The following is a 12,817-nucleotide window of genomic DNA, read 5'->3' on the forward strand; positions in this document are numbered from 1 at the left end:
AAACATAAATATATTTATTTATGAAACAATTACATATCTCATATATGTATATAAATAATTCACATTGCTGGGTCAAATGGTAACTTTATATTTAGTTTTTTTGAGGAAATTCCAGACTCTTGTCCAAAGCAACTGTACCAATTTACACTCCCACCAGGAGTGTATGAGGGTTCTGACTTCTCCACATCATTGTTAATACTTATTATTGACGTTCTAAAATTATAGCCAGTCTAGGTGTGGGTATAAAGTTGAATCTTATTGTGGTTTTGATTAACATGTTCCTGATAACTAACGATCTTAGCAATTTTTCTTGTTCTTATTGGCCATTCATGTATCTTCTTTGGATATTTACTTTTTTTTTGCAAAATTATGTGTAAAACTCATGATAAATCTGACTTGAAGATTTGACAGAATTTACCAATAAATCCTCAAATTTTATGAGCCTCATGGGCCTGGGATTGTTTTAAGAAAATGTTTTAACTATGAGTTTAATCTGTATAAATGACATAAAGTTTTTTTTTGTTCTTCTGAGTCAGGTTTCGTTATTGTATTTTTTTCCTGCAAATTTTGTCTAATTGTCAAATTTGTTGGCATCAAGATGTTCTTAATATTTTCTCATTATCTTTTTAATGTCTGTATGACATTTGGTGGTATATTAGTTATGGTTCTCCAGAGAAACAGAATGAATAGGATATGCAGATGTTCCATGACTTACAATGGGGTTACTTCTTGATAAACCAATTGTAAGTTGAAAATATGAATAGTTGAAAATTGCACTTCATACACGTAACCTATACCACATCATAGCTTAGCCTATCCTACCTTAAACGCGCTTTAAAAACTAACATTAACCTATAGTTGGCCAAAATCATCTAACGCAACACAAAACAAAACCTATTTTATAACAAAATGTTGAATACCTCATATATTTTGTTGAATGCTATGCAGAAAGTGAAAAACCAGGTAATCACAAAGATACTCAAAGTACAGTTTCTACTGAATGCATATTACTTTCACACTATCATAAAATTGAAAAATTGTAAATTGAACCATTGTAAGTCAGCGACCATCTGTATATAGATATATAAGAGAGGATTTCTTATGGGAATTAGTTCATGCAATTATGGAGACTACGAAGTCCCACAATATGCCATCTGCAAACTGGAGAACCAGGAAAGCCAGTAGTATAATTCAGTCGGTGCCAGAAGGACTGAGACATACGGGGGCCAATAATGTAATTCTTAATCTCGGCCCACAGGCCTGAGAGCCTGGGAAGGAGGTGGGAGGATGCTGGTATAAGCCCCAGAGTCCAAAGCCATGAAAACCAGGAAAGCTCCAATGTAAAAGGAGAGGAGATGAAAGTCCCAGCTCCAAAAGAAAGACATAATTCACCCTTTCTCCAACTTTTTGTTCTATACTTTGGGTTCTGGCTATAATTCTGGGTCAGTCTGGTATAGAGGTAGTTAGACTCAGACTTCTATGGGTTCATTCCCATAATTAAGGGTTATTTCTATTGCTCTCTTCCCTCCAGCCACAATCCTACTCCATCTCAGTTCCTTTCCTTGTTTCCTGTGGCCACAACAAAAACCTGGGTTGTTGGAGCCTTGGCTGACAACATGGTGCTACTCTGTAGCTGTGGTTCATTTTCGAGTACCACCAAAGGAAAAACAAAACCTGACGACCCAGCCCCATTCTTGTTTCTTCTCCACATTTTGACTCCATTCCATAGTCTATTTATTTTGGTTTACTATCCCGACTAAGCAAAAGGCCGTTGTCTTATTTTGTGTAGCATTTATAGTTGTTATCAGTAGGATAGTGGGACTATTAGGAGCTCACAGAATCCTAGAGCTGGAACTTGCACTGCTTTCTTTTTGTAATGTGTTCTATTTTATTTTTTGGTCATGTGTTCCATAAGATATTACATTTTGGATTATAGGAAAGGAGAAAGAATTGTGACAAAAGAAGTTGTATTCAATTATTTATCCTACACTTCTAGTACATGAAGAGGTTCAAAGTACAGGGGAAGGAAAGTCTGAGTTTCAGTCGAAGTTGAAGTTATCTAGTTGCTTGTACTTGGAAAAGGGATTTTGCTTCTAAGCACCTCAATTTACTTGGGGTTATATTATCAAACCTCCTGTGGAAAATCTTTATGAACTCCAGACTTTTATAGAAAATACAGGATTATTACACTCGCAATCCTGAACAGCTATCTCAACAGATTTTACTTACTATTTCTGATTACTAAGAAGCACTGTAGCATTAATGCATCCATTTTGAAAAGCTAAAAGAGGAAACTAAGAAGCATATAGGAACTAGCTTTTATCTACATTGTTGCCACCCCCACAGTTAAAGCTAAAGTAATCATCATCTGCTGATCTATCATGCTGTAAGCATATTTTTCTTTGCCAAGATTTCAGGCAGGCTTGGAATTAAGGATCTAAATTAGAAATTATCTTATCTGATTATTAACTTATCGGTCTGTTTCATTTTTTAATGAAGGCGATTAAAAATATGATGAACCCAGAAAAATACACTGTTTGAAAGCTCTTTACGGTCCTCATCACTTAGAAGAATAGCTATGCAATAAAATACAACTGAAATTTAAAGATTTAAGATGAAAACCACTGTGACTATAATTTTTGTCTTAATAAGCTTTTTAGTCTTCACTAAAGGGATAAGGAATAATTTTTAAATTACATGTGATCCTTCATCCAGTTACTTTTATTTCTCCCTTCCATAGCATGCCCATTTGTTTATTAGAATTTGTATCCAGATGTTACTTGTAACTGGCATACAGATAAAAACCTCTGACAAAAATAAGTTATTTGAGATTTCAAGTCTTAAATTTCATTTAATCTTGTTAAGTAAAGGACAGAAGGAAAGCAAATAACTTTTTAAAATATGAAAGTTGTAATTTTTTATTCCCTTTTGATAGATTGATATAGTTTTAGACTGGACTTTGAAATTATATGATAATAACCAGCACTTTTCATGAAGCATTATCAAGTCAATTTCCTTGGCAAAACCATTTAGCAATGAATACAGAAATATATTCTGCTTAAAGGTATTTTATCAGCTAGTTCATGAATACTGTATTTGAAATTTTACATTTGGGTGGTATATTTGAATGCAGCCTGATAAATATCAAAAATGATTGTTGAGAACCTCAGAATTTTAATGACTGTGAATAATTTATTTTCTTTTTCATTTTAGATTTTCAAAGAACTTGTCCATAATTCTCACTTTAACATAATCTCAGTCTCTTTATTTTTTCCTATAATTCTTTCATAAGTAAAATCTCTGGAACTATGATAATGATTTGTTGTGTTATGATGTCCTGAATATTTGTTTCTGCTCTTTCAAATTGTGTGATATATAGGAAGACCCTAGAAGTAAAGCTAGAGGAAGTTTCTGGGTGTCTTCTCTGAGTTTTGTTGAATGATTTTTTGATAAACCAAGTAACCCCTTGCTTTCCAACCACTTCTAAATAGAGAAATCTTGTTCCATTACCACAACAGAAGTTTGAAATCAAACTCTTTGAAAAGTGTCATTTCATTCTCCCATGATTTCTTGTGCATGCTAATTTTCGATATATAAGTTATTGATGTTGATAAACAGTTACAGCTTATCTTAGTTGGGTTAAATGGTGAGCTAAGCAGTATAAAATTCCTCCCCATATGGACAACTAAAGATTGATTTAATAGAAAACAGGGTGTAGCTGAACTAACAGGATGGAAAAGAATCTCTAAGTGCTAGAAATGAAGAGTAATATATTCATGGGCTGAATCTCTGGAAACCATGGAATAGAGTAAATGGAACAGTTGAGTAGCAGACTGTCTTTCTAGCACTTGGATTTTAATGGTGTAAATTTAGCTTGCTCAAGAAAAAAGTTGTAAAAGTGATTGATGCCTAGGGCTTGGGCCCTAAGAGGGTTGAAACCTCAGTGAAAGGGTAAACAAATAAAATCTACACATTGACATTGGAAGCAGACAGAAAAGAATGAAATTTCTATCCATCTAGATTCTGTATCGAAACAAAAAAATAGAAGAATCTGTAAATCTAAACTCAAGTCTGAATGTTAGAGTCTTAATTGCCCCAAACTGCAAGATATAGAAATCCTTGTCTCAATCATTAAGATAAAAATTGATCACAAACCAGTGTGTGCCTAACAAAAACAAATATAAAATAACTCTCAAGAGACATTCTACAATTCAGGTCACAAGGAAATATTACAGAAGAAGGCCTTTTGAAAAATATGACAATAAAAGTAGATTACCAGAAATTAGCAAGAACTAAAAGATGAATTAGAGAATTAAAAAATAAATTAAATGACTATCTATAATTCAGCAGAGACAATAAGATAAAAAGTGGAAGACAGGTTCTGAGACAGGGAGAATAGAACAGGAATGCCCAACATATATTTGATAAGAGCTCCAGAACACAAAATAGAAAATAAGGGAGTCTACAGTTTAAGAGATCATGGTTGAAATTTTTCAGAACTAAAATTCTACGTATTCAAAAGCTACAAATTCAAATTAAAATTCTACATACTTTTTATATAACATTTAAAAGTCATATAAAGAATAAATAAGTCTACACTTAGACACATTTTAGTGCAACTTCAGAATGTGAAGTCAAAGAGATATGCAAAATACAACTAAATAGAAAATATAGATTATGTATTTAAAGTACTAAGGTTAGAGTATAGATAATGCAATGAAAACAATGAAGGTCAAGATTTTGAAACACCTTCAGTTTGAAAACAAAATAACTGCTAACCTAAAATTCTCTATCCAGCTAATCTATAAAGAGTAAGGATCATAAAGAAAATTTCAGATGAAGACTGAGAGGCTTTTCCCCAGTAGGGCTCGTATTCAGGAAGACGGGTTTTACATCCTGAAATAAATGGAATATAAGAAGCAATGGTGAGCAAAATATTAAGAAATGTGTGAGAAAATATAAACATTGAAGCATTCTTATTATCTTCATGTTCTTTGTTTGAAAGATAAAGTTATTGATTGAAGTTTACATCAATCTGAAGTTAAATTTAAGCACAAAACATATGTAAATGAAAATGTAAAAGTTTAAAATTAGTAGTGGCAAAAAAAGGAGATAGATTCCTCTTAGATACCAATCCAAGTGGAAGTATATTAAAAGTATCTATCCCTGTAGTGAAGACTTGTCAATTTTGAAAACTTACCTAGATAGTGTTAAAAAAAAGTAAAGTATCCTTTTCCAAAAAAAGGTGATATATTATATTACACTAAAGTTAATCTAATGAAAGTATAGAAAAAATAGCAAAGGAGAAAGAATGGTATGAGAAAATTAAATAAACATATATGGGGCAAAATGACCAACTAGACACAGACTGGTGAAACAGCTACCACCAAGGGACCAGATGACTGGTACACTCCTAAAAGATCTTCAGAGGGAAGGATAGAGAGTGGATAGAGGGAAGACATGGGAGCTGGACTCACAGGGGAGGAATCTGGAAACCCTGCACAGGGCTACTGTGCGCTGGGACTTGTTCCTGGCACCCAGTGACTTTGGAAGAATAGGTGAGTTGAACTAGCAAGCAGCAACCTGCTGTGGCCATAGGCCTCTGGAATCACAGCAGGAGGAGACTCCTCAAACACCATGGACATTGGAATTGGCAGGAAGAGCTACTTAGAGAAGTGGTAAGGGCAGCAAGCCAGCTGATATGGAGCCCAGAGGGTTTGGTGCAGGTGCGTCTGTAGTAGAGCATGGCCAGGGACAGCCATCCCACTAAACTCAACTTACTCCCATTGGAGCTTTAGCCCTAGGGGAACTGTTGGATCTGAACTCTATAGAACCGTTTTGCCCATCAGAAGGAGCCAATCTGATCTGATCACCCCTTGGTCTGCTGGCCTCTCCAAGGGCCTTAGCCTGGTCATGTCTGCTTACAGGGCAGCCTCAGGTGCCCTGGGGGCCTGCATCCTAGTTTCTATGCTATAAAGTTATTGAGTGCATACAGTAAAATTAGGCAGTAGTATAATTGTGTTAGATGTGCTCTCATTGAATTTTTATAATGATGTCAAATAAGAAATATAATTAATTTTTAAGATGAAGAAATTGACATGCAAATGATTAAATAGTTTGCCCAAATTCACACATCTGGTAAGTGGTAAACTCAGTGAGTCTGGCTTTAGAGTCCTATCTTTTACCACTATAAATCTTCTATATACAAAATTAACATGATGAAGTAAGTCTAACTATATCAGTGATAATAATAAATGTAAAACAGCTAAATTTGCCTATTAAATATAAAAGTATAAAGTTATCTTTTAAAAGACTTTCTGAAAGGACTTTTAAAAAGTAGCAACAAAATATGCAATTTACAAAAAAAAGAAATAATAATAAAAATATTTATATAAGTATAGAAGTGAGAAAAAATACAAAACGACTTCTAACCAAAGGAATGCTTAGTTTATCTATATTAATAATAGGCAAAAGACATTAAGGCAAAATGTATTATTAAGAATTAAGAGGGTTATTAAATCTTGAAAATTGGAACAATTTATCAAGAATGTGGTTAAGGCTAGCAAATTGTACTTTCAAAATGATAGCAAAAATTTATAAATCAAAAGACTTACTTGGAAAATATAAAAAGAACTTACCAAATAATAATATTCTCTTGTTCATATTTATATACTAGAAAATATTAACAGCATAATTTTTCTCTAGCTTTATAAATTTCTTTTGCTGACACTCATGCTCAAAACTAACAAATTAAGCTTGCTTGGAGCTCCAGAGATAAGCATTTTAGCCAGAATTTCAAATGTGCTTTAGACATAGTGCTAAGGATGGCCCCTCTCAAACATCTCTTCCACAAAAACTTTCCTGATCTTTTCACTTAGGTGTGTCTCTCCCTATTTTGAACCCCTAAATCACTTTGTTTTTGCTAGTTTAGCAGTCTCCTTACTTCAACTCAGAGGTCGCAACCAGGGATGACTATGCCCACCAGGAGACATTTGTTAGCGTCTGGAGATATTTTTGGTTGTCACAAATTGGGGGATTTTACGATAAGTGGAGGCCAGAGATGAGGCTAAATATCCTACAATGCACAGGAGAGTCTCCACAACAAACAACTATCTGGCCCAAAATGTCAACAGTGATGTGGTTAAGAATGAGAAATTCTGCTTTTATGTATAATATGTTTTTTTGGAATTTTTAGCTTCTTTCCTTTTAGTTATATTATAAGCATCTTGGATTGTGTCTTACTCATCTTGGATTCCATATGTAGAATATGCAGCATTGTGTTTGCTTAAATCAGCATTGGTTTAACTGAATTTTCATTCAACAGCAATCCTTAGTGACCACTATATCTTGTGTACTATGTACATTCCTTAGAATTTGTGTTAAAAAGTATAAACAGGTAGTCTTTATCCTCTACAAATTTCTAGTGTAAGAGTGAGAGAAATGTACAAATGGATAATTTATAGTGCAATACAGTACATACTTAAACAAAAATATGAGAGGAAAATTATGCAAAAAGAAGCCAAAATAAATGGAGACGAATTTGGCTTAGAGGAGAAAGCTTTACCTAAGAAATGGCAGTGAGTTAGAATTTGAAGAAAGAAAAATAATTCAAAAAGTCATAGAAATGTAAAGCAGAAAATTACCTTGGGGTTCATCTACTTAAACTCCAAATTTTATCGACAATGGAAATTGAGTTCTAGACAGGTAAAGTGATTGACAGTGTCTCAGAGAGTTCCTAGCAGAGCCTAAACTGGAACTCAGGTTTCTTTCTATTTATTTCCATTATAACCCATTGCCCTTCTTCAACCTTCATTGTTCAAGGGTCTTACCAAATTATATTACGTTTTACCAAATTCTGTTCTCCAGAGAAACAGAACCAATATTGTGTGTATTTGTGTGTGTGTGTGTGTGTGTGCGTGTGTGTGTTTACACAGAGCACTGTTATAAAGAGTTGGCTTATGTAATTGTGTAGGCCAACAATCCTAAGATCTGTAGTCAATAAGACAGAGGCGCAAGAGAACCACTGGTGTAGATCTGTTCTAAATAGCTGCAGACTGAAGGCCCAGTAAGAGCTAATGTTTGAGTTTACATCCAGGGGCAGGTAAAGACTAATGTTCCAACTCAAGACAGTCAACAGGAGGAGTTCCCTTTTGCTCAGACTTTTGGGCTACTCATGTCTTCAATTGATTGAATGAGGTCCATCCACATCAGTGAGGGCAATCTGCTTTCCTTATTCTAGGGATTCAAATGTTAATTTCATTCAGAAATGCTGTTATGGTCATGCTCAGAATGTTGTTTGACCGAATATCTGGTCATCCTGTGATTCAATCAAGTTGACACATAAAGTTAACTATCAGAATCAGTAAAAAAACGAACAATGAACACCCTCTTTCTACACATCACAAACTACTTTGAAAGTGTGTTTTATTTGGTCTGGAGGAACTAAGGAGATTTCATAAAGTAAATCAAAACACACTAAAACTGTAGTGTCTACATTAATGCTAACAAAATTATTTCCTTCCAAGATGCAGAATTATATTAGATTTGCATAAAATAGGAGATTTTTAATCTTTCAAAACTTGCCTTGAATTGTATATTTCAGCAATTATTTTTAAATGCCAAGAGCTCTGTCTTGTACTCATTTTACCTTTTCCATAGCATTTTGTTTTTATTTTATTAATGAAATATTTTCTCTAATGTCTCTGAGGGCTTTGATTATAGTGTTGTTTTTCTGTGAAGTTTTCCTTAGCTTTATTTTTAATTATCAGTGTTAGCTCCTCTTGCTTGACTGCCTTGATTTGGAACATTAGTCTTTACCTGCCTCTGGACGTAACTTTTGTGATATGGTTTGGCTGTTTACCCATTCAAATATCATCTTGAATTGTAATCTGCATAATCCCCATGTGTCAGGGAGGGACCTGGTAGGTGGAGACTGAATCATTGGAGTGGTTTCCCCATGCTGTTCTCACGAGAGTGAGTGAATTCTCATGCGATCTGATGGTTTTATAAGGGGCTCTTCTCCCTTTGCATTCTCTTCTCTCTCCTGCCACCTTGTGAAGAAGGTGCTTGTTTCCCCTTCACCTTCCACCACGATTGTAAGTTTCCTGAGGCCTCTCAAGCCATGCAGAACTGTGAGTCAAGGAAGCCTCTTTCCTTTATAAATTACCCAGTCTTAGGTAGTATATTTATAGCAATGTGAGAACAGAGTAATATACTTTGCTTATTTATTTTGTTCTACTCCTTTATTTTAAAATATATGAATATAATTTTGGTATAATAACTAGATTAACTGATTCTAATATTCATATAGAAAATTATATGAGAAAGAATATTCAGGAAAGTTTGAAAAAGTAGAGAAATAAGAAATGACTAGTACTACTAAATATAAAGCCTATTATGACAATATAATAATCTAAAATATATATTGGAAAATAAAATTAAAGTGACTACCTATCCGACTTTCTATATTAAAAAGACAAGTTATTTAGAGGTTAGAATTTAAAAATTAAGCCACAAAAGAACCAAAAACATTATCATTAGAGTTATACACATGCACATGCAGAAACACAGACATTCATAAATGAAGTGGGGCTGTTTTTTCTGGGTATAAAACAAAACTCAGGAACAGGGGTGAATTTATGGCTCCAAAATGGTGGTATAGAAGCAAGTTGGCTTCACTCTCTATCTTCCCAAAAAAAAAAACAGCAAAATTATAGTACCAAGATAATCATCAGAAATATCTCAGAACTCAAATATGAAGATGAGACAGTGGTTCCTGGGACTATGGAGAAGTGAAAAAAACTTCAAGCAGATGGCAAGAGAATTGGACTTCCATATCTGTAGCACCCCATCCCCAATTCTGCCTGAAACCAAACACGTGGAAAGTTTCCCCCCTAAATCACTGTTTCTACACTAGCAAAATTAAGATAGAGGTGGACAACCAGCTTCCTCACCGTCCTAGGTTTCTTGGCAAAAGAGCCATTTCTGCCTTAACCCACGGGAAGCATTGCTAATAACCAAAGAAAGAAATATCCTTGAGAACAGGCAGAGACAAAGCAGGGAGGTGGGACCACCATCCCCAGCCCAGAGAACTCTGCTGTATAATTGGCCAAAGGAGATACCAAATCAGAATAGCTGTTCAGCAGCACCAAACTATCAGAGGTATATCCCACAGGTCTCCTGGGCATAAAACTTTGGCTAGCCTTCCCACACTGCTGGGATATCTTCTTTGGAGCCTCTTTCATTTTTTCATTCAAGAAGGACAGCAGTTTCATCATTTACAAGAGCTAAGACAAACCTGGCTTAAGGTATCACCTACAGCTGAAAAGGAGGCAGTGACCTAGTGGTAAAAAACTTAATATATGGGTTATTCTAAACAAATGTATTCAATAAAAACCAAAACAAACCAGGCAGAGGAGACTGGAATAAATAAATAATCCTTCAATGCAAAGACATAGGCATCCATCCACAATAAACAACAGAAAACAGAGAACCATGATCTCCCTAAATGAATAAAGCAAGAAACCAGTCACTGACCCTAAAGAGATGGCAATATGTGAGTTAAGAATTCAAAATAGTAATTTTAATGAAACTCAATGATCTACAAGATAACAAATAAAAGGATATTAGAAATTTATCAGAGAAATTTAACAAAGAGATTTAAATAATAAAAAGCTGAAATTTTGAAACTAAGAAATACATTTTCTGAACTGAAAAATCAGTTAGAGGCTCTCAACTGCTGAAAGAATCAAGCAAAGAAAAGAACCAGTGAGCTGAAAGACAAGCTACTTAAAAAATGCATAGAGAAGAAAAAAAGAATGAAATGCAATGCAGGTTTTCTGGAAGACATAGAAGATCACCTCAAAAGGCCAACCCTATGAATTACTGATGTTCAAGTGGGAATTGAGCAAGAGCAAGTGGTAGAAAGATTATTTCAAAGAAACAATAACAGAAAACTTTCCAAAACTTGAGAAAGATATAAAAATCCAGGTACAGACAGCTCAAAGAATACCAAACAGATCTGACCAATGAAGATTACCCCAAGACATATAATAATCAAACTCTCAAAGGTCAAGGAAAAGGAGAGAATCCCAAAACATGAAGAGAAAAGAATCAGATAACATATAAAGGAGCTCCGATTTTTCTGGCAACAGACTTCTCAACAGAAACCATACAGGCCAGGATAGACTTCAATAACTTTATATTTTCAAAGTGCTGAAAGAAAAAAAAACTTCCTTCCAAGAAAATTGTATCCAATAAGGTTATCTTTCACAGATGAATGATAGATAAACCTTTTCTTAAGCAAAAGCTTAATTCACCACAAGCAGACACATATCACAAGAAATGCTAAAGGAAATTCTTCAATCTGAAATAAACAACAGCAAAATTTTGAAGGTATAAAGAAAGTGTAAAACCCACTGGTAAAATTAAGTACATAGACAATCCAACAATACTCTAACAACTGAAGTTATGGTGCAAAATCTATTCATAGATCTAGTGTGAAGTGCTAAAGACAAACCTGCCAACAATAGTAATAGACACAGCAATGTGATACGAGATGGGTAATATAAAAATAATGAATCGAGATAGCTAAAAGTCAAAAGTTGTGGAGGTCACAGTTACGGTGTAGAGGTTTTTCTTTTTCTTTTTGATTGTTTATATTCCTTGTGATCTAAGATTAGTTGTTACCTCCTTAAAATAACTTGTAATACCCATGAAGTGTTTTTATAAGCCTCATAGTAACCATAACACAAAAATCTATAATGATTTTACTAACAATAAAAAGCAACAAAGTAAAACACACTACCAGGGAAAATTACTTAGCTACAAGGGAAGACAAGAAGAAAGGCAGAGTTATAAAACAAATTTTTAAAAACTAACAAAATGGCAATATAAGTCTGTACTTGTCAATAGTAATAATGGCTATAAATTAACTCAATTATTCAATTAAAAGGCATAGAGTGGCTGAATGGTTAAAGAATCAAGACCCAACTATACACTGCCTACAAGAAATTACCTTCACCTATAAAGGTACATAGAAAGTGTTAGTGAAAGGATGTCAAATGATATTCCATGTAACTGGAAACCAAAATAAAGTAGGTGCAACTATATTTATATCAGATAAAATAGTCTATAAACCAAAGACTGTAAAAAGAGACAAATAAGGTTACTATATAATGATAAAGGTGTTAAATCAGCAAAAGAACATAACAATTTTACATATCTATGTGCCCAACATCATAGCTCCCAAGTACATAAAGCAAACTTCAATAAATTTAAAGGGTAAGATAAACAACAACACAATAATCATAGAGAATTTTAACACTCTACTCTCAATAATGGGCAGATCATCCAGACAGAAAAAAAGACCAAGAAACATTGGTGTTAAACTACACATTAGGCCTAAGAGGCCTAACTGATATTTACAGAATATTTAATCCAAATACACATTCTTTTCATTAGCATGTGGAATGCTTTCCAGAACAGAACACAAATTAGTCCACAAAAAGTTTAAACAAATTTAAAAATTAGAAATTTTATCAAGTACATTTTTTGACCACAACAGAAGAAAAGTAGACATCAATAACAAGCGAAACCTTGCAAATTTCACAAGCACATGGAGAGAAAACAATAAGATTCTGAATAACTAATGGGCCAATGATGAAACTATGAACACAATTTTAAATTTTTTTGATAAAAATGAAAAGGGAAGTACAACATACCAAAATCTATGGATGCACCAAAAGCAGTGCTAAAAGAGAAGTTTATACTGAGAAATACCTAAATTGTAAAGTAGAAAGCCTTCAAATAAGCAACT

The sequence above is a fragment of the Nomascus leucogenys genome, chromosome 11 (genome assembly GCF_006542625.1).
Source record: "Nomascus leucogenys isolate Asia chromosome 11, Asia_NLE_v1, whole genome shotgun sequence".
NCBI classification, from domain to species: domain Eukaryota; kingdom Metazoa; phylum Chordata; class Mammalia; order Primates; family Hylobatidae; genus Nomascus; species Nomascus leucogenys.